Source organism: Coregonus clupeaformis, unplaced genomic scaffold, assembly GCF_020615455.1.
Source record: "Coregonus clupeaformis isolate EN_2021a unplaced genomic scaffold, ASM2061545v1 scaf0045, whole genome shotgun sequence".
Lineage (NCBI taxonomy): Eukaryota > Metazoa > Chordata > Actinopteri > Salmoniformes > Salmonidae > Coregonus > Coregonus clupeaformis.
Genome location: NW_025533500.1, coordinates 980868 through 1005000, shown reverse-complemented (window position 1 = coordinate 1005000; position 24133 = coordinate 980868). Strand labels below are relative to the sequence as shown.

The 24133-nt window shown below is 47.1% G+C and overlaps 1 protein-coding gene across 1 annotated transcript in view; it reads right to left on the bottom strand.

Moving 5' to 3' along the window:
- Nucleotides 1-24133, bottom strand: part of LOC121556280 (protocadherin-16-like) — a gene marked incomplete at its 3' end in the record, with an annotated part of 113259 nt that overhangs the window by 88427 nt on the left and 699 nt on the right. The gene's annotated exons all lie outside the window — the stretch shown is intronic.

Sequence of the window (24133 nt, the reverse complement as noted above, 5' to 3'; positions counted from 1 at the left end):
ACTGGTAGTTCTACTGCTGGGAGGTCACTGAGTCTAACTGGTAGTTCTACTGCTGGGAGGTCACTGAGTCTAACTGGTAGTTCTACTGCTGGGAGGTCACTGAGTCTAACTGGTAGTTCTACTGCTGGGAGGTCACTGAGTCTAACTGGTAGTTCTACTGCTGGGAGGTCACTGAGTCTAACTGGTAGTTCTACTGCTGGGAGGTCACTGAGTCTAACTGGTAGTACTACTGCTGGGAGGTCACTGAGTCTAACTGGTAGTTCTACTGCTGGGAGGTCACTGACTCTAACTGGTAGTTCTACTGCTGGGAGGTCACTGAGTCTAACTGGTAGTACTACTGCTGGGGAGGTCATTGAGCCTAACTGATAGTTCTATTGCTGGGGAGGTCATTGAGTCTTACTGGTAGTTCTACTGCTGGGAGGTCACTGAGTCTAACTGGTAGTTCTACTGCTGGGAGGTCACTGAGTCTAACTGGTAGTTCTACTGCTGGGAGGTCACTGAGTCTAACTGGTAGTTCTACTGCTGGGAGGTCACTGAGTCTAACTGGTAGTTCTACTGCTGGGAGGTCACTGAGTCTAACTGGTAGTTCTACTGCTGGGAGGTCACTGAGTCTAACTGGTAGTTCTACTGCTGGGAGGTCACTGAGTCTAACTGGTAGTTCTACTGCTGGGAGGTCACTGAGTCTAACTGGTAGTTCTACTGCTGGGAGGTCACTGAGTCTAACTGGTAGTTCTACTGCTGGGAGGTCACTGAGTCTAACTGGTAGTTCTACTGCTGGGAGGTCACTGAGTCTAACTGGTAGTTCTACTGCTGGGAGGTCACTGAGTCTAACTGGTAGTTCTACTGCTGGGAGGTCACTGAGTCTAACTGGTAGTTCTACTGCTGGGAGGTCACTGAGTCTAACTGGTAGTTCTACTGCTGGGAGGTCACTGAGTCTAACTGGTAGTTCTACTGCTGGGAGGTCACTGAGTCTAACTGGTAGTTCTACTGCTGGGAGGTCACTGACTCTAACTGGTAGTTCTACTGCTGGGAGGTCACTGAGTCTAACTGGTAGTTGTTCTACTGGGAGGTCACTGAGTCTAACTGGTAGTTCTACTGCTGGGAGGTCACTGAGTCTAACTGGTAGTTCTACTGCTGGGAGGTCACTGAGTCTAACTGGTAGTTCTACTGCTGGGAGGTCACTGAGTCTAACTGGTAGTTCTACTGCTGGGAGGTCACTGAGTCTAACTGGTAGTTCTACTGCTGGGAGGTCACTGAGTCTAACTGGTAGTTCTACTGCTGGGAGGTCACTGAGTCTAACTGGTAGTGCTACTGCTGGGAGGTCACTGAGTCTAACTGGTAGTTCTACTGCTGGGGGAGGTCACTGAGTCTAACTGGTAGTGTTACTGCTGGGAGGTCACTGAGTCTAACTGGTAGTTCTACTGCTGGGGGAGGTCACTGAGTCTAACTGGTAGTGCTACTGCTGGGAGGTCACTGAGTCTAACTGGTAGTTCTACTGCTGGGAGGTCACTGACTCTAACTGGTAGTTCTACTGCTGGGAGGTCACTGAGTCTAACTGGTAGTTCTACTGCTGGGAGGTCACTGAGTCTAACTGTTAGTTCTACTGCTGGGAGGTCACTGAGTCTAACTGGTAGATCTACTGCTGGGAGGTCACTGAGTCTAACTGGTAGTTCTACTTTTAGGGAGGTCACTGAGTCTAACTGGTAGTTCTACTGCTGGGAGGTCACTGAGTCTAACTGGTAGTTCTACTGCTGGGAGGTCACTGAGTCTAACTGGTAGATCTACTGCTGGGAGGTCACTGAGTCTAACTGGTAGTTCTACTGCTGGGGGAGGTCACTGAGTCTAACTGGTAGTGCTACTGCTGGGAGGTCACTGAGTCTAACTGGTAGTTCTACTGCTGGGAGGTCACTGAGTCTAACTGGTAGTTCTACTGCTGGGAGGTTACTGAGTCTAACTGGTAGTTCTACTGCTTGGAGGTCACTGAGTCTAACTGGTAGTTCTAATGCTGGGAGGTCACTGAGTCTAACTGGTAGTTCTAATGCTGGGAGGTCACTGAGTCTAACTGGTAGTTCTACTGCTGGGAGGTCACTGAGTCTAACTGGTAGTTGTACTGCTGGGAGGTCACTGAGTCTAACTGGTAGTTCTAATGCTGGGAGGTCACTGAGTCTAACTGGTAGTTCTACTGCTGGGAGGTCACTGAGTCTAACTGGTAGTTCTACTGCTGGGAGGTCACTGAGTCTAACTGGTAGTTCTACTGCTGGGAGGTCACTGAGTCTAACTGGTAGTACTACTGCTGGGAGGTCACTGAGTCTAACTGGTAGTTCTACTGCTGGGGAGGTCACTGAGTCTAACTGGTAGTTCTACTGCTGGGAGGTCACTGAGTCTAACTGGTAGTTCTACTGCTGGGAGGTCACTGAGTCTAACTGGTAGTTCTACTGCTGGGAGGTCACTGAGTCTAACTGGTAGTTCTACTGCTGGGAGTTCACTGAGTCTAACTGGTAGTTCTACTGCTGGGAGGTCACTGAGTCTAACTGGTAGTTCTACTGCTAGGGAGGTCACTGAGTCTAACTGGTAGTTCTACTGCTAGGGAGGTCACTGAGTCTAACTGGTAGTTCTACTGCTGGGAGGTCACTGAGTCTAACTGGTAGTTCTACTGCTGGGGAGGTCACTGAGTCTAACTGGTAGTTCTACTGCTGGGGAGGTTGGGGGAGAGAGAGAGAGAGTGAGAGAGAGAGAGAGAGAGAGAGCGAGAGATAGAGAGACGGGGAGAGAGAGAGAGAGAGAGAGAGAGAGAGAGCAAGAGAGAGAGAGACGGGGAGAGAGAGAGAGATTGGGGGAAGAGAGAGAGAGAGAGAGAGAGAGAGAGAGAGTGAGAGAGAGAGACGGGGAGAGAGAGAGCTCACTTACAGTTCATTCACATAGACTGACTTACTCAGTTCTGTAGCAGTATTATGAATGAGAAGCTCTCTGACGAATATTTGGCCGAGGCTAACTTCTACTAAATCACCTGGATATGATGAATGACTGAGAGATGGAGCCAACCTAGTGTATACATGACCTACTGTAGTGCTAGGCAACCAGAGGAGGAAAAGAGAGTTCTACTGCTGGAAGGTCACTGAGTCTAACTGGTAGTTCTACTGCTGGGGAGGTCACTGAGTCTAACTGGTAGTTCTACTGCTTGGAGGTCACTGAGTCTAACTGGTAGTTCTACTGCTGGGAGGTCACTGAGTCTAACTGGTAGTTCTACTGCTAGGGAGGTCACTGAGTCTAACTGGTAGTTCTACTGCTGGGAGGTCACTGAGTCTAACTGGTAGTTCTACTGCTGGGAGGTCACTGAGTCTAACTGGTAGTTCTACTGCTGGGAGGTCACTGAGTCTAACTGGTAGTTCTACTGCTGGGGAGGTCACTGAGTCTAACTGGTAGTTCTACTGCTGGGAGGTCACTGAGTCTAACTGGTAGTTCTACTGCTAGGGAGGTCACTGAGTCTAACTGGTAGTTCTACTGCTGGGAGGTCACTGAGTCTAACTGGTAGTTCTACTGCTGGGAGGTCACTGAGTCTAACTGGTAGTTCTACTGCTAGGGAGGTCACTGAGTCTAACTGGTAGTTCTACTGCTGGGAGGTCACTGACTCTAACTGGTAGTTCTACTGCTGGGAGGTCACTGAGTCTAACTGGTAGTTCTACTGCTGGGAGGTCACTGAGTCTAACTGGTAGTTCTACTGCTGGGAGGTCACTGAGTCTAACTGGTAGTTCTAATGCTGGGAGGTCACTGAGTCTAACTGGTAGTTCTAATGCTGGGAGGTCACTGAGTCTAACTGGTAGTTCTACTGCTGGGAGGTCACTGAGTCTAACTGGTAGTTCTACTGCTGGGAGGTCACTGAGTCTAACTGGTAGTTCTAATGCTGGGAGGTCACTGAGTCTAACTGGTAGTTCTACTGCTGGGAGGTCACTGAGTCTAACTGGTAGTTCTACTGCTGGGAGGTCACTGAGTCTAACTGGTAGTTCTACTGCTGGGAGGTCACTGAGTCTAACTGGTAGTACTACTGCTGGGAGGTCACTGAGTCTAACTGGTAGTTCTACTGCTGGGGAGGTCACTGAGTCTAACTGGTAGTTCTACTGCTGGGAGGTCACTGAGTCTAACTGGTAGTTCTACTGCTGGGAGGTCACTGAGTCTAACTGGTAGTTCTACTGCTGGGAGGTCACTGACTCTAACTGGTAGTTCTACTGCTGGGAGGTCACTGAGTCTAACTGGTACTTCTACTGCTGGGGAGGTCACTGAGTCTAACTGGTAGTTCTACTGCTGGGAGGTCACTGAGTCTAACTGGTAGTTCTACTGCTGGGAGGTCACTGAGTCTAACTGGTAGTTCTACTGCTGGGAGGTCACTGAGTCTAACTGGTAGTTCTACTGCTGGGAGGTCACTGAGTCTAACTGGTAGTTCTACTGCTGGGAGTTCACTGAGTCTAACTGGTAGTTCTACTGCTGGGAGGTCACTGAGTCTAACTGGTAGTTCTACTGCTAGGGAGGTCACTGAGTCTAACTGGTAGTTCTACTGCTAGGGAGGTCACTGAGTCTAACTGGTAGTTCTACTGCTGGGAGGTCACTGAGTCTAACTGGTAGTTCTACTGCTGGGGAGGTCACTGAGTCTAACTGGTAGTTCTACTGCTGGGGGAGGTCACTGAGTCTAACTGGTAGTTCTACTGCTGGGAGGTCACTGAGTCTAACTGGTAGTTCTACTGCTGGGGAGGTCACTGAGTCTAACTGGTAGTTCTACTGCTGGGGAGGTCACTGAGTCTAACTGGTAGTTCTACTGCTGGGGAGGTTGGGGGAGAGAGAGAGAGAGTGAGAGAGAGAGAGAGAGAGCGAGAGAGCAAGAGAGAGAGAGACGGGGAGAGAGAGAGAGATTGGGGGAGAGAGAGAGAGAGAGAGAGAGAGAGAGAGAGAGAGAGAGTGAGAGAGAGAGACGGGGAGAGAGAGAGCTCACTTACAGTTCATTCACATAGACTGACTTACTCAGTTCTGTAGCAGTATTATGAATGAGAAGCTCTCTGACGAATATTTGGCCGAGGCTAACTTCTACTAAATCACCTGGATATGATGAATGACTGAGAGATGGAGCCAACCTAGTGTATACATGACCTACTGTAGTGCTAGGCAACCAGAGGAGGAAAAGAGAGTTCTACTGCTGGAAGGTCACTGAGTCTAACTGGTAGTTCTACTGCTGGGGAGGTCACTGAGTCTAACTGGTAGTTCTACTGCTGGGAGGTCACTGAGTCTAACTGGTAGTTCTACTGCTGGGAGGTCACTGAGTCTAACTGGTAGTTCTACTGCTGGGAGGTCACTGAGTCTAACTGGTAGTTCTACTGCTAGGGAGGTCACTGAGTCTAACTGGTAGTTCTACTGCTGGGAGGTCACTGAGTCTAACTGGTAGTTCTACTGCTGGGAGGTCACTGAGTCTAACTGGTAGTTCTACTGCTGGGAGGTCACTGAGTCTAACTGGTAGTTCTACTGCTGGGGAGGTCACTGAGTCTAACTGGTAGTTCTACTGCTGGGAGGTCACTGAGTCTAACTGGTAGTTCTACTGCTAGGGAGGTCACTGAGTCTAACTGGTAGTTCTACTGCTGGGAGGTCACTGAGTCTAACTGGTAGTTCTACTGCTGGGAGGTCACTGAGTCTAACTGGTAGTTCTACTGCTGGGGGAGGTCACTGAGTCTAACTGGTAGTTCTACTGCTGGGAGGTCACTGACTCTAACTGGTAGTTCTACTGCTGGGAGGTCACTGAGTCTAACTGGTAGTTCTACTGCTGGGAGGTCACTGAGTCTAACTGGTAGTTCTACTGCTGGGAGGTCACTGAGTCTAACTGGTAGTTCTACTGCTGGGAGGTCACTGAGTCTAACTGGTAGTTCTACTGCTGGGAGGTCACTGAGTCTAACTGGTAGTTCTACTGCTAGGGAGGTCACTGAGTCTAACTGGTAGTTCTACTGCTGGGAGGTCACTGACTCTAACTGGTAGTTCTACTGCTGGGAGGTCACTGAGTCTAACTGGTAGTTCTACTGCTGGGAGGTCACTGAGTCTAACTGGTAGCTCTACTGCTGGGAGGTCACTGAGTCTAACTGGTAGTTCTACTGCTGGGAGGTCACTGACTCTAACTGGTAGTTCTACTGCTGGGAGGTCACTGAGTCTAACTGGTAGTTCTACTGCTGGGGAGGTCACTGAGTCTAACTGGTAGTTCTACTGCTGGGAGGTCACTGAGTCTAACTGGTAGTTCTACTGCTGGGAGGTCACTGAGTCTAACTGGTAGTTCTACTGCTGGGAGGTCACTGAGTCTAACTGGTAGTTCTACTGCTGGGGGAGGTCACTGAGTCTAACTGGTAGTTCTACTGCTGGGAGGTCACTGAGTCTAACTGGTAGTTCTACTGCTGGGAGGTCACTGAGTCTAACTGGTAGTTCTACTGCTGGGAGGTCACTGAGTCTAACTGGTAGTTCTACTGCTGGGAGGTCACTGACTCTAACTGGTAGTCTAGAGGAGTATAATAGAATACGATGAAGTTATTCATATTGTCAGAATGTGGGGAGGGGAAACTAAAAATATCTACCTAAATCTTTTACCTGGTTCTAATGCTGCAATGTAATTTAATCACGGGGCTGTAGTGGAGCATCTCGAGAACTTCAATTTCGTCGGTGTCCACATCACTAAGGAATTATCATGGTCCACACAACACAGTCAGATCCTCAAATTGTTATACAGCTGAACCATTGAGAGCATCTTGACTGGTTGCATCACTGCCTGGTATGGCAACTGCTCGGCATCCGACCGCAATGCCCTACAGAGGGTAGTGCGTACGGCCCAGTACATCCCTGGCGCCAAGCTTCCCGCCATCCAGGACCTCTTTACCAAGCAATGTCAGAGGAAGCCCTTAAAAATGGCCAGCCACCCAAGTCATAGACTGTTCTCCCTGCTACCGCACGGCAAGCGATGCCAAGTCTGGAACCAACAGGACCCTGAACAGCTTCTACCCTCAAGCCATAAGTAGTTACTTAAATAGTTAATCAAATAGCTACCCAGACTATCTGCATTGACTCTTTTTGCACTAACTCTTTTGACTAATCACACACGCTGCTGCTACTGTCTATTATCTATCCTGTTGTCTAGTCCCTTTACCCCTACCTACAGTATACTGCTGCTACTGTCTATTATCTATCCTGTTGTCTAGTCACTTTACCCCTACCTACAGTATACTGCTGCTACTGTCTATTATCTATCCTGTTGTCTAGTCACTTTACCCCTACCTACAGTATACTGCTGCTACTGTCTATTATCTATCCTGTTGTCTAGTCACTTTACCCCTACCTACAGTATACTGCTGCTACTGTCTATTATCTATCCTGTTGTCTAGTCACTTTACCCCTACCTACAGTATACTGCTGCTACTGTCTATTATCTATCCTGTTGCCTAGTCACTTTACCCCTACCTACAGTATACTGCTGCTACTGTCTATTATCTATCCTGTTGTCTAGTCACTTTACCCCTACCTACAGTATACTGCTGCTACTGTCTATTATCTATCCTGTTGTCTAGTCACTTTACCCCTACCTACAGTATACTGCTGCTACTGTCTATTATCTATCCTGTTGTCTAGTCACTTTACCCCTACCTACAGTATACTGCTGCTACTGTCTATTATCTATCCTGTTGCCTAGTCACTTTACCCCTACCTACAGTATACTGCTGCTACTGTCTATTATCTATCCTGTTGTCTAGTCACTTTACCCCTACCTACAGTATACTGCTGCTACTGTCTATTATCTATCCTGTTGTCTAGTCACTTTACCCCTACCTACAGTATACTGCTGCTACTGTCTATTATCTATCCTGTTGTCTAGTCACTTTACCCCTACCTACAGTATACTGCTGCTACTGTCTATTATCTATCCTGTTGTCTAGTCACTTTACCCCTACCTACAGTATACTGCTGCTACTGTCTATTATCTATCCTGTTGTCTAGTCACTTTACCCCTACCTACAGTATACTGCTGCTACTGTCTATTATCTATCCTGTTGTCTAGTCACTTTACCCCTACCTACAGTATACTGCTGCTACTGTCTATTATCTATCCTGTTGCCTATTCACTTTACCCCTGCCTATATGTACATATCTACCTCAATTACCTCGTACCCCTGCATATTGACTCGGTACTGGTACTCCGTGTATATAGCCAAGTTATCATTACTCATTGGGGGAACGGAAAGGGGATACCTAGTCGGCTCTAAGATTTGAACCAGCGACCTTTCGGTTACTGGTCCAACACTCTTATTTATTTATTTATTTAACCCTTTTTTTACCAGGTAAGTTGACTGAGATCCACCTATGGAATAGTTACAGGGAAGAGGAGGGGGAATGAACAAGCCAATTGGAAGCTGGGGATGATTAGGTGGCCATGATGGTATGAAGGGCAGATTGGGAATTTAGCCAGGACACTGAGGTTAACACCCCTACTCTTACGATAAGTGCCATGGGATCTTTAGTGACCACAGAGAGTCAGGACACCCGCTTAATGTCCCATCCGATAGACGGATAGGATACCTGCTAGGCTACCTGCTAGCATACCTGCTAGGCTACCTGCTAGGCTACCTGCTATGCTACCTGCTAGGCTACCTGCTAGCATACCTGCTAGGCTACATGTTAGGCTACCTGCTAGGCTACCTGCTAGCATACCTGCTAGGCTACCTGTTAGGCTACCTGCTAGTATACCTGCTAGGCTACCCGTTAGCATACCTGCTAGGCTACCTGCTAGCATACCTGTTAGGCTAACTGCTAGGCTACCTGCTAAGATACATGCTAGGCTACCTGCTAGGCTACCTGCTAGGCTACCTGCTAGGCTACCTGCTAGCATACCTGTTAGGCTAACTGCTAGGCTACCTGCTAGGATACATGCTAGGCTACCTGCTAGGCTACCTGCTAGGCTACCTGCTAAGCTACCTGTCGCCCCATTGTGTATTTATTCCTCGTGCAATTATCTTTCTACTATTTGTCTATTTCTCTCTGCATTGTTGGGAAGGTCCCGTAAGTTAGCATTTCACTGTTAAGCTACACCTGTTGTGTTTACAAAGCATGTGACAAATACATTTTGATTTGATTTGATCAAACAACTTAATTGTTCTTTTGGCTAATTAAGCCTAATTTGTAGCGCCGTTCTGTTGAGATTCTGTTGCGCCTGTCAGACCGTGCAATGGTTGCTGAAGCCAGTCATTCACTGATTCCATCCATTGATATGATTATTCAATGACAGTTCTTTGATAGCCTAAAGCTCATGAATGCCAGAGCATGTAAATGACGGTGGAGAGAGAAGCAGAGGTGACGGCCTTCTCTCTCCCATATTGATTTAGCTCAGGGCTGTTTCCTTTTAATTAGGCCTGTTAGCCTACTACACAGTAGCCTGTTTATATTCTACTGTCTAACATTAGGATATCTAGTTTCCATTTTGAAGGACTTGAAATGTATTAACAGATGTTTTCGGATGGCTATACGTGGGCTCCTGTAAAATGTTTTTCAGTTTTTCTTGGGATAGAAACACCATAATATTTATAGATGTAATTCAGCTAAAATATATTACAGTTTTTTCCAACTGCTTACACACAAAATCTTTTCATGTCACACGATTTTTGAAACCTCTCACTCAAAGTGCAAAACTACACACCAAATCTCCAAAACCATAAGCTATTTCTCAGCCTTTGACTCAGTTGTCAATTGCATAAAACACTTTTTTCAAAACACTACACACAATTCTCTACCTAAAACACAAAAATCTAACAGGAAGTGACTTGCTTTCCTTTTCCAAACACAACCAATCAAAATGCTACACTTATTCACCAGGTCAAACACACTCTCCTCGAATGTTCAAACACTAATTGCTTTACTGATCACTAACCAATCACTGCTTTACTGTAGTATAGGACTGTTTTGAACAATGGATGCCAACAATGGACAGAGAGCAAGAGGAGTAGGAGGGAGAGGCAGGGGACAACAACGAGGACAAATTCAAAGATGAAGAGTTGGAGGAGGAGGAGGAGGAGGAGGAGGAGGAAGAGGAAGAGGATGAGAGCAAAGAAGAGAAGGAAGGAGAGCCATCTCTGATGAGATTAGGGCAACACTTGTTGATCATGTGATCAACCACGGTTTGACCATGAGAGAGGCTGGACTGAGAGTCCAGCCCAACTTGAGTCGATTTACAGTGGCGTCCATAATTTGAACCTTCAGAAATGAGAACAGGTATGCAACTATCTAATGACTATTTTAGCATTAGAGTAATGTACTGTAAAATACGTATGACTGCATAGTATTGCATAAACATTTGTAACTCTAAGCCATCCATTTACTGCACTGCATTGAATGAATGAGGTTGGTTATCATGCTGTACTACATTTTTGTGTACATTGTTTACAGTTCCTATGCTGAACACATACTGTGTTTGAATTCTGTACAGAGTGGAAAGGCAAAGACATCATGGAGGACGAGGACGTTTGTTTACAGATGTACAAGAGACTGCAATTATAAATATGGTTTTGGCCAACAATGCAATTAGGATTTGAGAGATAAGAGAGCATATCTTGAATAATGACACCATATTTACAGTTTTTTTGGATTGCTTACACACTAAAATTAAAAGTAGTACACTATTAGCAAAACCTTACACTCAAGAAGCAAAACATCAGCCCATATTTGCACAACTATAAGCACATTGTCAACCTTACACTTGTTGCAAAACTCTACACACAGTGATTTGCAAAACACTAAACACACTTAACATACATTACACACAAAAATCTATCATGAAGTCACGTCCTTGCAATACCAAAGCACTGACTGTCAAATTACCACACCGTCCAACCAATTGGTTCAACACAGTCATCAGGTGTGCAAACACTCGTTTGCTTAATTGTAGACACACCAATCAGGTGTATAAGCACTATAAAAAAAGCAGCAGGTGAGTTCATCGGTCTTCAAGCACAATGGAAAGAGTCAGAGAAAGAGTAAGACGAGGAGGAGGAGGAGGAGGACGCGCGAGGAGAACGCGAGGAGGAGAACGAGGAGGAGGGGAGGAGAGGAGGAAGAGGAGGAGGAAGAGGAGGAGGAAAGGAAGAGGAAGAGGAAGACAAGAAGGTGCTCAAAAAGAGGACCGAATCTGACAAATGAGATCCGCGCAACACTGGTTGACCACATTGTCAACCACGGCCTGACGCTGAGGGAGGCTGGACTGCGAGTACAGCCAAATCTAAGCCGATATACAGTGGCAAGTGTGATGAGAACATTTCGACTGGAAAATAGGTATTGTAAAAATATCAGCATATCAAAAACATCTGCACGGTTTCAGTAACTGCTTACAGTACTATATTCTATGCACTATCAGCACTTCTGTTACCTTTTCCTGTGAAATTACTGTACTATTGTATACTGTTTTTTTTTCTACATAGGATTGAGGGTCAGGGACGACAAGGGGGAAGGCCTCCTATGTTCACAGAACAGCAAGAGAGGGAGATAGTAAACATGGTTTTGGCCAACAATGCTATAACACTCAAGCAGCTCCAAGCTAACATTGTCAATAACCACGCCATTTTCAACGATATCCATCAGGTCTCAACATCAACACTGGCACGCATCCTAAAAAAAAACATATTCAAATGAAGCAAATTTATCGAGTGCCTTTCGAGCGCAATTCCGAAAGGGTGAAACGACTGCGGCATGATTATGCAGAGGTATGTATTCACTTTAGCAGTGTGATCTTGCATACTGTCTCATAATCTTTTACTGTACTGTAATATGTATACTAGATCTACACTGAACTACACAATTTTGCCTGACACTGTTTTTCAGAGAGTTTTACGAATGGATGGAGAGGAGATCCAGCATGAGTTCATTTACGTAGATGAGGCTGGGTTCAACCTGACGAGAACACGAAGGAGGGGAAGAAACATCATTGGCCACAGGGCTATAGTCAATGTCCCAGGGCAACGTGGGGGTAATATAACACTCTGTGCAGCCATTACACAGAATGGGGTCCTCCACCGCCATGCCCATATGGGCCCCTTACAACACAGCACTCATACTTACATTCTTGGACCAATTGCACAACATAACAGCAGCAAATCAAATCGATCATATGCAATACATTGTTGTCTGGGACAATGTGTCTTTCCACCGCTCTGCTCTGGTTCAGAACTGGTTTCAGCAACATCCACATTTCACCGTCCTATATCTTCCACCATACTCTCCATTCCTCAACCCTATAGAAGAGTTTTCTCGGCATGGCGGTGGAAGGTATATGATCTCCGTCTCCAGGCTGAGGTACCCCTCATCCAAGCCATGGAGGAGGCCTGTGACCAGATGGAGGTAGCAGCAATGCAAGGATGGATTCGTCATTCAAGACGTTTCTTTCCAAGGTGTCTTGCTAATGACAACATTGCCTGCGATGTTGATGAAATTCTCTGGCCAGATCCAGCTAGGCGAAGAGACAATGTCTAGTTATTTATTTTTATTTTTTTGAACTTACAATACGTAAAGTGACATTGGTTACAGTATTATGAATCTCCATGTCAACATTTTGGGCGTGTTGAGAAATAAATGAGTTTCTTCAGTCTGCAACATTGGTCTTGTGTAGTGTTTGGTGAATTTACATTATATTTGTACTTTGTTGAGAGTAGCCTACTCTAATCATAGGGAAGTAGAAGTGCTAAAAGTGTTTTAGGTTTATCACAGCAGAGTGTAACTCGTGCAAACAGAGTATAGTAATGTGAAACGTGTGTGTTTCATATGGTAACAAAGTGTGGTTTTAAAAAGAAGTGTATAGTTTTTACAAGAGTGTTTAATTTTGCAAAGGATCTGTAGTGTTTTGCTAATTGGGTGTGTGGTTGTTGCTAATTGTGTGTAGTGTTTTGAAAACACGGACCCTGTTTTGAAAATCGTGCTTAAGCAATCAAAAAAAACTGTAACAACATCAATGCTGTAAGCCTGTCGACCATACAACGCATCCTCCAATGGCACCAAGTGACGATGAAACAACTTTACAAGGTGCCATTTGAGAGAAACTCTGACAGAGTCAAGAATCTGCGACATGACTTTGTAGAGGTATGTATGCAACACTACTTCCAGTACTTCAGACATACCATATTTACTCATCTGTATATCATTTTGTCTGTTACAGAGAGTATTGGAGATGGATGCCCATGTACATTTATTTATGTGGATGAGGTTGGCTTTAACCTCACCAAAACCAGGCGCCGCGGAATAAATGTAATAGGACAGAGGGCAATTACCAATGTCCCTGGACAGCGTGGGGGTAATATAACTATGTGTGCTGCCATCACTCAAAACGGGGTCCTCCATCACAATGCCACACTGGGTCCGTACAACACCGGCCATATCCTCACTTTTCTGGATGCAATTTACACAATGCTTGTCCCTGATCCAGATCAGAGCCTGCTAGATTTGTGGTAATATGGGACAATGTTAGTTTTCACCGGGCTGTTCTGGCCCAAAACTGGTTTGCCACCCATCCACAATTTGTAGTTTTGTACCTACCCCCATATTCACCTTTTCTAAATCCCATAGAGGAATTCTTCTCAGCCTGGCGCTAGAAAGTGTATGATTGCCAACCCTATGCCCGCATGCCGCTTCTCCAGGCAATGGAGGACGCATGTGGGGACATAGAGGTTGCCTCTGTCCAAGGTTGGATACGCCATGCTAGGAGATACTTCCCTCGATGTTTGGCAAGAGAAAACGTATCTTGTGATGTGGACGAAGTATTGTGACCAGACCCAGCCCGGAGAAGAGATGAAGCGTAGCTTAGCACTGGTGACTGCCCCCCCCGCCTACCAATTCCTGGACTGCCCCCCCGGACCCCACACACACTTTTGTGTTCTTTACTGTATTCTAAAGAATATACTTTTGGTTTACATATGTTTATGGTTTTGTTGTATGCTACTGTATACAACAGTAATGTTTGGCCTAATAAATATTTTTTGTTTCTACATTGCATTGGTGTTTACAGTGTACTTGTTACCCCTCTCAGCAGATTACTTTCACTGTAGAACATTGTATTGAAATGTATATATAAGCCTATGAAAGACCAAAGGGCTTTAGATTTAGAACAACAGTGTTTACATGGTATATCCAAAAATTTACTATTATGAAAGTAGTGTTTGCCATTTGATGCAAATGCTTCATTCTGACATGTGTTTATGGCATTTTGAATGAAGTGTTACATTTTGAAGGAGATGTGAGGCATTTTGCATTTTGTGTGTGCAGTTTTGGGAATTGTGTGTAGAGTTTTGAAAAAAGGAGACATAGTTTTGAAAACGTGTGTAAGCAGTTGGAAAAAACTGTAATGGTAAATAATATAGACCAGTATCTTTTCATAAAGTAAAAGGAATAAATCATCTCAAACCGCTGATCATTATTAGGAGTGTGGACTGATCATGGAAATACGGGTCTGTGTGTGTGTTTAGTTTGTCTCTCTGTGTGTGTGTGTGTGTGTGTGTGTTTAGTTTGTGTCTCTCTGTGTGTGTGTGTGTGTGTGTGTGTGTGTGTGTGGGGGTGTGTGTGTGTGTGTGTGTTTAGTTTGTGTCTCTCTGTGTGTGTGTGTGGGGGGCTGTGTGTGTGTGTGTCTGTGTCTGTGTGTGTGTTTAGTTTGTGTCTCTGTGTGTGTGTGTGTGTGTTTAGTTTGTGTCTCTCTGTGTGTGTGTGTGTGGGGGGGGTGTGTGTGTGTGTGTGTCTGTGTCTGTGTGTGTGTTTAGTTTGTGTCTCTGTGTGTGTGTGTGTGTGTGTGTGTGTGTTTAGTTTGTGTCTCTCTCTGTGTGTGTGTGTGTGTTTAGTTTGTGTCTCTCTGTGTGTGTGTGTGTGGGGGGGGTCTGTGTGTGTGTGTGTGTGTGTGTGTGTGTGTGTGTGTGTGTGTGTGTGTGTGTGTGTGTGTACAGTTTCTACAGAACATATTGACACAACTTGCCTTTTCCATATTTTGTTACAAAGTGGGATTAATATCTATTTCATTGTCATTTGTTTTTATCAACAATCTACATAAAATACTCTACTACTGTAAAAGTGTGTGTGTCTGTGTCTGTGTGTGTGTTTAGTTTGTGTCTCTCTCTGTGTGTGTGTGTGTGTTTAGTTTGTGTCTCTGTGTGTGTGTGTGTGTGGGGGGTTGTGTGTGTGTGTGTGTGTCTGTGTGTGTGTGTGTGTTTAGTTTGTGTCTCTGTGTGTGTGTCTGTGTGTGTGTGTGTGTTTAGTTTGTGTCTCTCTGTGTGTGTGTGTGTGGGGGGGGCTGTGTGTGTGTGTGTGTGTCTGTGTCTGTGTGTGTGTTTAGTTTGTGTCTCTGTGTGTGTGTGTGTGTGTTTAGTTTGTGTCTCTCTGTGTGTGTGTGTGGGGGGGGCTGTGTGTGTGTGTGTGTGTGTGTCTGTGTCTGTGTGTGTGTTTAGTTTGTGTCTCTGTGTGTGTGTGTGTGTGTGTGTTTAGTTTGTGTCTCTCTCTGTGTGTGTGTGTGTGTTTAGTTTGTGTCTCTCTGTGTGTGTGTGTGGGGGGGGTCTGTGTGTGTGTGTGTGTGTGTGTGTGTGTGTGTGTGTGTGTGTGTGTGTGTGTGTGTGTGTGTGTACAGTTTCTACAGAACATATTGACACAACTTGCCTTTTTCCATATTTTGTTACAAAGTGGGATTAATATCTATTTCATTGTCATTTGTTTTTATCAACAATCTACATAAAATACTCTACTACTGTAAAAGTGGAAGACATTTTAGAAAATTTTGTAAAATATTTTTGGAAAATAAAACACTAATATATCTTGATTAGATAAGTATTCAACCCCCTGAGTCAATACATGTTAAAATCACCTTTGGCAGCGATTACAGCTGTGAGTCTTTCTGGGTAAGTCTCTAAGTGCTTTCCACACCTGGATTGTGCAACATTTGCCCATTATTCTTTATCAAAATTCTTCAAGCTCTGTCAAATTGGTTGTTGATCGTTGCTAGACAACCATTTTCAGGTCTTGCCATAGTTTTTCAATTAGATTGAAGTCAAAACTGTAACTAGGCCAATCAGGAACATTCACTGTCTTCTTGGTAAGCAACTCTAGTGTAGATTTGGCCTTGTGTTTTAGGTTATTGTCCTGCTGAAAGGTGAATTCATCTCCCAGTGTCTGGTGGAAAGCAGACTGGACCAGGTTTTCCTCTAGGACGTTGCCTGTGCTTAGCTCCATTCAGTTTCTTTCTTATCCTGAAAAACTCCCCAGTCTATAACGATTACAAATCAACTCCCCAGTCCTTCACGATTACAAATCAACTCCCCAGTCCTTAACGATTACCTGTCAACTCCCCAGTCCTTAACGATTACCTGTCAACTCCCCAGTCCTTAACGATTACCTGTCAACTCCCCAGTCCTTAACGATTACCTGTCAACTCCCCAGTCCTTAACGATTACAAATCAACTCCCCAGTCCTTAACGATTACCTGTCAACTCCCCAGTTCTTAACGATTACCTGTCAACTCCCCAGTCCTTAACGATTACAAATCAACTCCCCAGTTCTTAACGATAACCTGTCAACTCCCCAGTTCTTAACGATTACCTGTCAACTCCCCAGTCCTTAACGATTACCTGTCAACTCCCCAGTCCTTAACGATTACCTGTCAACTCCCCAGATATCTAGTGCCTAGAAGAGCTCACCAAAGGTTTTGCCCTGAGATTGAGCAGGTACGGTTTATATGTCCATCTGTCATACCCATCTTCAACGCTCTGGCAAACCGCAAGACTACTTGGCCCCGTCCCCGTCCCCGTCCCCGTCCCCTGTCCCCCGTCCCCGTCCCCCGTCCCCGTCCCCGTCCCCCGTCCCCGTCCCCCGTCCCCGTCCCCGTCCCCGTCCCCGTCCCCGTCCCCGTCCCCCGTCCCCGTCCCCCGTCCCCGTCCCCGCCCCCGTCCCCGTCCCCCGTCCCCGTCCCCCGTCCCCCGTCCCCGTCCCCCAGTCCCCCGTCCCCGTCCCCGTCCCCTATCCCCATCCCCCGTCCCGTCTGGAGATACGGCCCACTGTGAGGTAATGGGACCATCCTTCATGTTAGAGTAAGAAGGAATACCTGTCTGTCTGGTTACCATAACACACACACACACATGGGTGAGTATCTCTCTCTCTCTCTCTTTCCTGGTTACCATAACATAACCCACCTCTGTCTCTGTCACAAAACACTAATACAACTACTGTCCTGGAGAATACTCCTCGTATGCACGCACATAGACACAAACACCCCAGCCTCATCTTGTTGATGTATTACATTCATAATGGAGCCTGGCGTGTTCTGATACCATTTAGTGCTGCTAAACGCTGATACACAATCAGAAGGGTGAATTGCTCTTCAGAAAGGATGCATACATTAGAAAGATAACTACAAGAGGCAGGGGAATGCTTTGTTCCACAATCCTCTCTCTCTCTTGCCCTCTCTCTCTCCCTGTCTATCTCTGTCTCTGTCTGTCTCTCTCCCCTTCTCTCTCTCTCTCTCTCTCTCCCTCGCTCTCTCTCTCTCTCTCTCTCTCTCTCTCTCTCTCTCTCTCTTGTCTGTTTCTCTCTCTCTGTTTCTCTGTTTCTCTCTCCCTCTTTCTCTCCCTCTCACTCTCTCTCGCTCCCTCGCTCTCTCTCTCTCTCTCGATTTCTCTCTCTCGATTTCTCTCTCTGTCTGTCTCTCTCTCTCTCTCTCTCTCTCTCTCTCTCTCTCTCTCTCTCTCTCTCTCTCTCTCTCTCTCTCTCTCTCGCTCTCTCTCTGTCTCTCTGTCTCTCTCTCTGTTTCTTTGTTTCTCTCTCTCCATCGCTCTCTCTATCTGTCTCTCTCTCTCTCTCACTCGCCATCTCTCTCTCTCTCTCTCTCTCTCTCTCTCTCTCTCTCTCTCTCTCTCTCTCTCTCTCTCTCTCTCTCTCTCTCTTTGTTTCTCTGTTTCTCTGTCTCTCTCTCCCTCGCTCTCTCTCTCCATGTCTCTCTGTCTGTTTCTCTTTCTCTCTCCCTCTATCTCTCTCTCGCGCGCGCTCTCTCTGTCTCTCTCTCTCTCTCTGTTTCTCTCTCCCTCTCTCTCTTTCCATCTCTCTCTCTCGATTTCTCTCTCTGTTTGTCTCGCTCTCTCTCTCCCTCTCTCTCTCCATCGCTCTCTCTTTCTTCATGTCTCTCTCTATCTGTCTTTCTCTCACTCGCCATCTCTCTCTCTCTCTCTCTCTCTCTCTCTCTCTCTGTCTCTCTCTCTCTCAATTAAATTCAATGTAATTTAAGGGCATAATTGGTATGGGAAAAATATGTTAACATTGCCAAAGCAAGTGAAAGATAATAAACAAAAGTAAAAAATAAACAATAAAAAAATGAACATTGTTTTTTTCTAATTGTAATATACACTTTAATATGACTTCAAAATTACTGTTATTTTTCAACGATTTCTCACAATTATTTAGCTTTATTTAATCAGGGAGTCACCATTGAGACCAGTGTCTCTTTTACCAGAGAGCCTTGCAAATACAACTTCATAAAACACATAATCTTACATTTAGCAGACGCTCTTATCCAGAGCGACTTACAGGAGCAATGAGGGTTAAATGCCTTGCTCAAGGGCACATCGACAGATTTTTCACCTAGTCGGCTCGGGGATTAGAACCAGTGACCTTTCGGTTACTGGCACAACGCTCTAAACCACTAACCTACCTGCCGCCCCATCAACTATCAAATACAATATAAAAACGAATCAAATACAGCACAACACATACTGAACAGACACATATAAATATACACTATATACACAAAACACAGTCAACTAAAACAAACACGTTGTTCATTATAAAAAAAATCCTCTGTCTGCTGCCTGAACCGCCCCAGGGTCACTACTATAAATCATTCCAAACGTGTGGAGCAAGACAATTATTAAATTATTATTATTATTAACTAAAGGCTAACTTATCTAACTCTGTAGACATCAAAGGAGGTCCAATTACCTAGTGGCCTCATGGGTGGAATGTCATATCTTTCATAATTTCATAACTAAGAAACATTATTTCAACAACAACAAAAAAAACACGGAAAATCTGGTGTTTTCTATGTCAAATGGTTTTGTTATATTTCAGTATTCTGTGTGGTATTGGGATTTAGCCCACTGCAGTAAAAGGTTTAACCAACCCTGTGAACGGGTTTGATCATTTCTAATTTTAAATCTTAACAGTGATGTTAGGTAAGTCAGAAGCTAGTGGAGCGTAGGTAAGTCAGGTGATGTGAAGTTTCAACGGAGCACTGAGCGCACACCAAGCTTTTTATTTTCAAAGCCTTTTTACATTTAATTCCTCTCGTTTCATGCTAATTTTGCTTTTTTCGCGACCTACGGAAACAACTTTGAAGACTACGACCACAAAATATAAAATCTATAAAAGTTGTTGCGAGAAATCTGCACAGCTATGTCAACAGAGCTCAGCGCTTATTATTGGATGTATAAAAAAAAAAAAAACTTTATTTAACCAGGTAGTGCGATAAAAACAACAACAAAACAGAGTTACATATGGAATAAACAAAACGTACAGTCAATAACACAATAGAAAATATATATACAGTGTGTGCAAATGTAGTAAGTTATGGAGGTAAGGCAATAAATAGGCCATAGTGCAAAATAATTACAATTTAGTATTAACACTGGAGTGATAGATGTGCAGAAGATGATGTGCAAATAGAGATACTGGGGTGCAAATTAGCTAAATAAATAATAATGTAAATAACAATATGGGGATGAGGTAGTTGGGTGGGCTAATTACAGATGGGCTGTGTACAGGTGCAGTGATCGGTAAGCTGCTCTGACAACTGATGCTTAAAGTTAGTGAGGGAGATAAGAGTCTCCTGCTTCAGAGATTTTTGCAGTTCGTTCCAGTCATTGGCAGCAGAGAACTGGAAGGAATGGCGGCCAAAGGAGGTGTTGGCTTTGGGGATGACCAGTGAGATATACCTGCTGGAGCGCATACTACGGGTGGGTGTTGCTATGCCCCACTAGGCTACCTGCCCCCACTAGACTACCTGCCCCCGCTAGGCTACCTGCCCCCACTAGACTACCTGCCCCCGCTAGGCTACCTGCCCCCCACTAGACTACCTGCCCCCGCTAGGCTACCTGCCGCCCGCTAGACTACCTGCCCCCGCTAGGCTACCTGCCACCCCGCTATGCTACCTGCCACCCGCTAGGCTACCTGTCCCCGCTAGACTACCTGCCCCCGCTAGGCTACCTGCCACCCCGCTATGCTACCTGTCCCCGCTAGACTACCTGTCCCCGCTAGACTACCTGCCCCCGCTAGACTACCAACCGCCCGCCGCTAGGCTACCTGCAGCCGCTAGGCTACCTGCAGCCACTAGGCTACCTGCCACCGCTAGGCTACCTGCCACCGCTAGGCTACCTGCCACCGCTAGGCTACCTGCCGCCACTAGGCTACCTGCCACCGCTAGGCTACCTGCCACCGCTAGGCTACCTGCCACCGCTAGGCTACCTGCAGCCACTAGGCTACCTGCCACCGCTAGGCTACCTGCCACCGCTAGGCTACCTGCCACCGCTAGGCTACCTGCCACCGCTAGGCTACCTGCCACCGCTAGGCTACCTGCCACCGCTAGGCTACCTGCCACCGCTAGGCTACCTGCCACCGCTAGGCTACCTGCAGCCACTAGGCTACCTGCCACCGCTAGGCTACCTGCCACCGCTAGGCTACCTGCCACCGCTAGGCTACCTGCCACCGCTAGGCTACCTGCAGCCACTAGGCTACCTGCCACCGCTAGGCTACCTGCCACCGCTAGGGCTACCTGCCACCGCTAGGCTACCTGCCACCGCTAGGCTACCTGCCACCGCTAGGCTACCTGCAGCCGCTAGGCTACCTGCCACCGCTAGGCTACCTGCCCGCTAGGCTACCTGCCACCGCTAGGCTACCTGCCACCGCTAGGCTACCTGCCACCGCTAGGCTACCTGCAGCCGCTAGGCTACCTGCCACCGCTAGGCTACCTGCCACCACGCTAGGCTACCTGCCACCGCTAGGCTACCTGCCACCGCTAGGCTACCTGCCACCGCTAGGCTACCTGCAGCCGCTAGGCTACCTGCCACCGCTAGGCTACCTGCCGCCACGCTAGGCTACCTGCAGCCGCTAGGCTACCTGCCCCTGCTAGTCTACCTGCCACCGCTGGGCTACCTGCAGCCGCTAGGCTACCTGCCGCCCGCTAGGCTACCTGTCCCCCGCTAGGCTACCTGCCCCCGCTAGGCTACCTGCCACCGCTAGGCTACCTGCCACCGCTAGGCTACCTGCCGCCACGCTAGGCTACCTGCAGCCGCTAGGCTACCTGCCCCTGCTAGTCTACCTGCCACCGCTAGGCTACCTGCCATCGCTAGGCTACCTGCCGCCACGCTAGGCTACCTGCCGCCACGCTAGGCTACCTGCCACCGCTAGTCTACCTGCCACCCGCTAGGCTACCTGCCATCGCTGGGCTACCTGCCGCCACGCTGGCTACCTGCCGCCACGCTAGGCTACCTGCCGCCGCTAGGCTACCTGCCACCGCTAGGCTACCTGCCACCGCTAGGCTACCTGCCACCACGCTAGGCTACCTGCCACCGCTAGGCTACCTGCCGCCACGCTAGGCTACCTGCCACCGCTAGGCTACCTGCCACCGCTAGGCTACCTGCCGCCACGCTAGACTACCTGCCGCCACGCTAGGCTACCTGCAGCCGCTAGGCTACCTGCCGCCACGCTAGGCTACCTGCCATCGCTAGGCTACCTGCCGCCACACTAGGCTACCTGCCACCGCTAGGCTACCTGTCACCGCTAGGCTACCTGCCACCGCTAGGCTACCTGTCACCGCTAGGCTACCTGCCACCGCTAGGCTACCTGTCACCGCTAGGCTACCTGTCATCGCTAGGCTACCTGCCATCGCTAGGCTACCTGCCGCCACACTAGGCTACCTGCCACCGCTAGGCTACCTGCCGCCACGCTAGGCTACCTGCCATCGCTAGGCTACCTGCCGCCACACTAGGCTACCTGCCACCGCTAGGCTACCTGCCACCGCTAGGCTACCTGTCACCGCTAGGCTACCTGCCACCGCTAGGCTACCTGCCATCGCTAGGCTACCTGCCGCCACACTAGGCTACCTGCCACCGCTAGGCTACCTGCCGCCACGCTAGGCTACCTGCCATCGCTAGGCTACCTGCCGCCACACTAGGCTACCTGCCACCGCTAGGCTACCTGTCACCGCTAGGCTACCTGCCGCCACGCTAGGCTACCTGCCGCCACGCTAGGCTACCTGCCGCCCTGATGGGAGACAGAGAGAAGAATGGGGAAGAGAGGAATGGAGAGACTAGGAGTAAGAGAAAAAATGAGTAAAATAAAAGAGAGAGAGACAGTGTTGTGTTCCTCCCAATTCTCCCTGCTGCAGTGCAACATGGGATACACAGACACATGGATCTGTCTCCCCTGGCCTCTTTCAGCAGTGTGATAGCAACATGCGATACACACACATGGATCTGTCTCCCCTGGCCTCTTTCAGCAGTGTGATAGCAACATGCGATACACACACATGGATCTGTCTCCCCTGGCCTCTTTCTAATGCGGAAACGGCGTAATACGGTGATTCCAGCTCAGAGGGCCGTGTGTTCAATCCCATTGCAAGACAAGTCACGACAAAACTGCCAGCCTACTTGATGGTAAAAGCACGTCATTTTAATTTTGTTGTGCAGTGATTGGTTGTTGCGCAGTTTAACTGACAGTGTAGAGCTTAGTTTCGGTTTCGGTTTCTCTGAGTTCAGAGAGGAGTTCAGAGAGGAGTTCAGAGAGGAGTTCAGAGAGGAGTTCAGAGAGGAGTTGAGGTAACAATGCCTCAACTTAACCTCATCACCCATAGACGTTTGCTGCAAAAACGTATGTTTTATCACCACTTCAACCATAGACGTTTATCAACGTGGATAATCGTAGGATTGTGAAGTGAATTTGAGAGAGAGAGCACCATATGGTAGTGAGTACCAGGGGTAATGAGGCGTGTCGCCACCCTCTCCTCTCCAGAATCCAATCATATCACACATGAGAGGACCATCAGAAAACGTAACATATGCCCAGACCCCAGACCCAGTAATATGGAGAAAATACAAACACACTGTGTGTGTGTGTGTGTGTGTGTGAGTGTGTGTGTGTGTGAGTGTGTGAGTGTGTGAGTGTGTGTGAGTGTGAGTGTGTGAGTGTGAGTGTGAGTGTGAGTGTGTGAGTGTGAGTGTGAGTGTGAGTGTGAGTGTGTGTGTGTGTGTGTGTGTGTGTGTGTGTGTGTGTGTGTGTGTGTGTGTGTGTGTGTGTGTGTGTGTGTGTGTGTGTGTGTGTGTGTGTGTGTGTGTGTGTGTGTGTGTGTGTGTGTGTGTGAGTCTGGCCTGGTGGTGTGTGAGCTCTGTGTGGAACCGTGTGGTCTAGCTCTGGTTTCCAGTGTGACACCAGCAGGAGACTGATCCACTGTTACAGGAAGCTATCCTGTTTTATAGTGGGGCTCCTTCTGATTGAACACCACATCTTTATTACATACCATTAGCCTTTCAACATGAGGGTTTTGTGCTTGTGCATGTGTCTATCAGTGTGTATGTAGTATTAAATGTGATTAGTGTCTCCATATTGAACCTCTCTCTCTCTCTCTCTCTCTCTCTCTCTCTCTCTCTCTCTCTCTCTCTCTCGCTCATGCCCTTTCCTCTCTCCCACCTCTTCCTGTCCAAGAAACACAAGGGTTTTCCTTTTCCCAGGGAAATACATTTCATGCACATTTTTGTTGAATAAAAAAAAAATGGCCCTGTAGCGAGCTGTGCATATTCCCTCTTTCTAATTTCATACCATTGTTGATATCAGCATGAAATGTCAACATCGCAGTGATTGCGTGTGTGTGTGTGTGTTTCCACTTCAGATGTCAGAGTTGACGTGACAAACCTCACACTCAGAAGTGTCAGTGCCAAAAAACAACCCCAAACATGTCAGCTATGGCTAGAAGAGGGGTCATAACGTTTGTCTGTACTCTGTACTCTGTGTGTGTCCGTGTAAATAGCCTGTATTTTTGTATTTTTATTTTTTGTATTTTTCGTACATATTTCCCTATCACACTTTT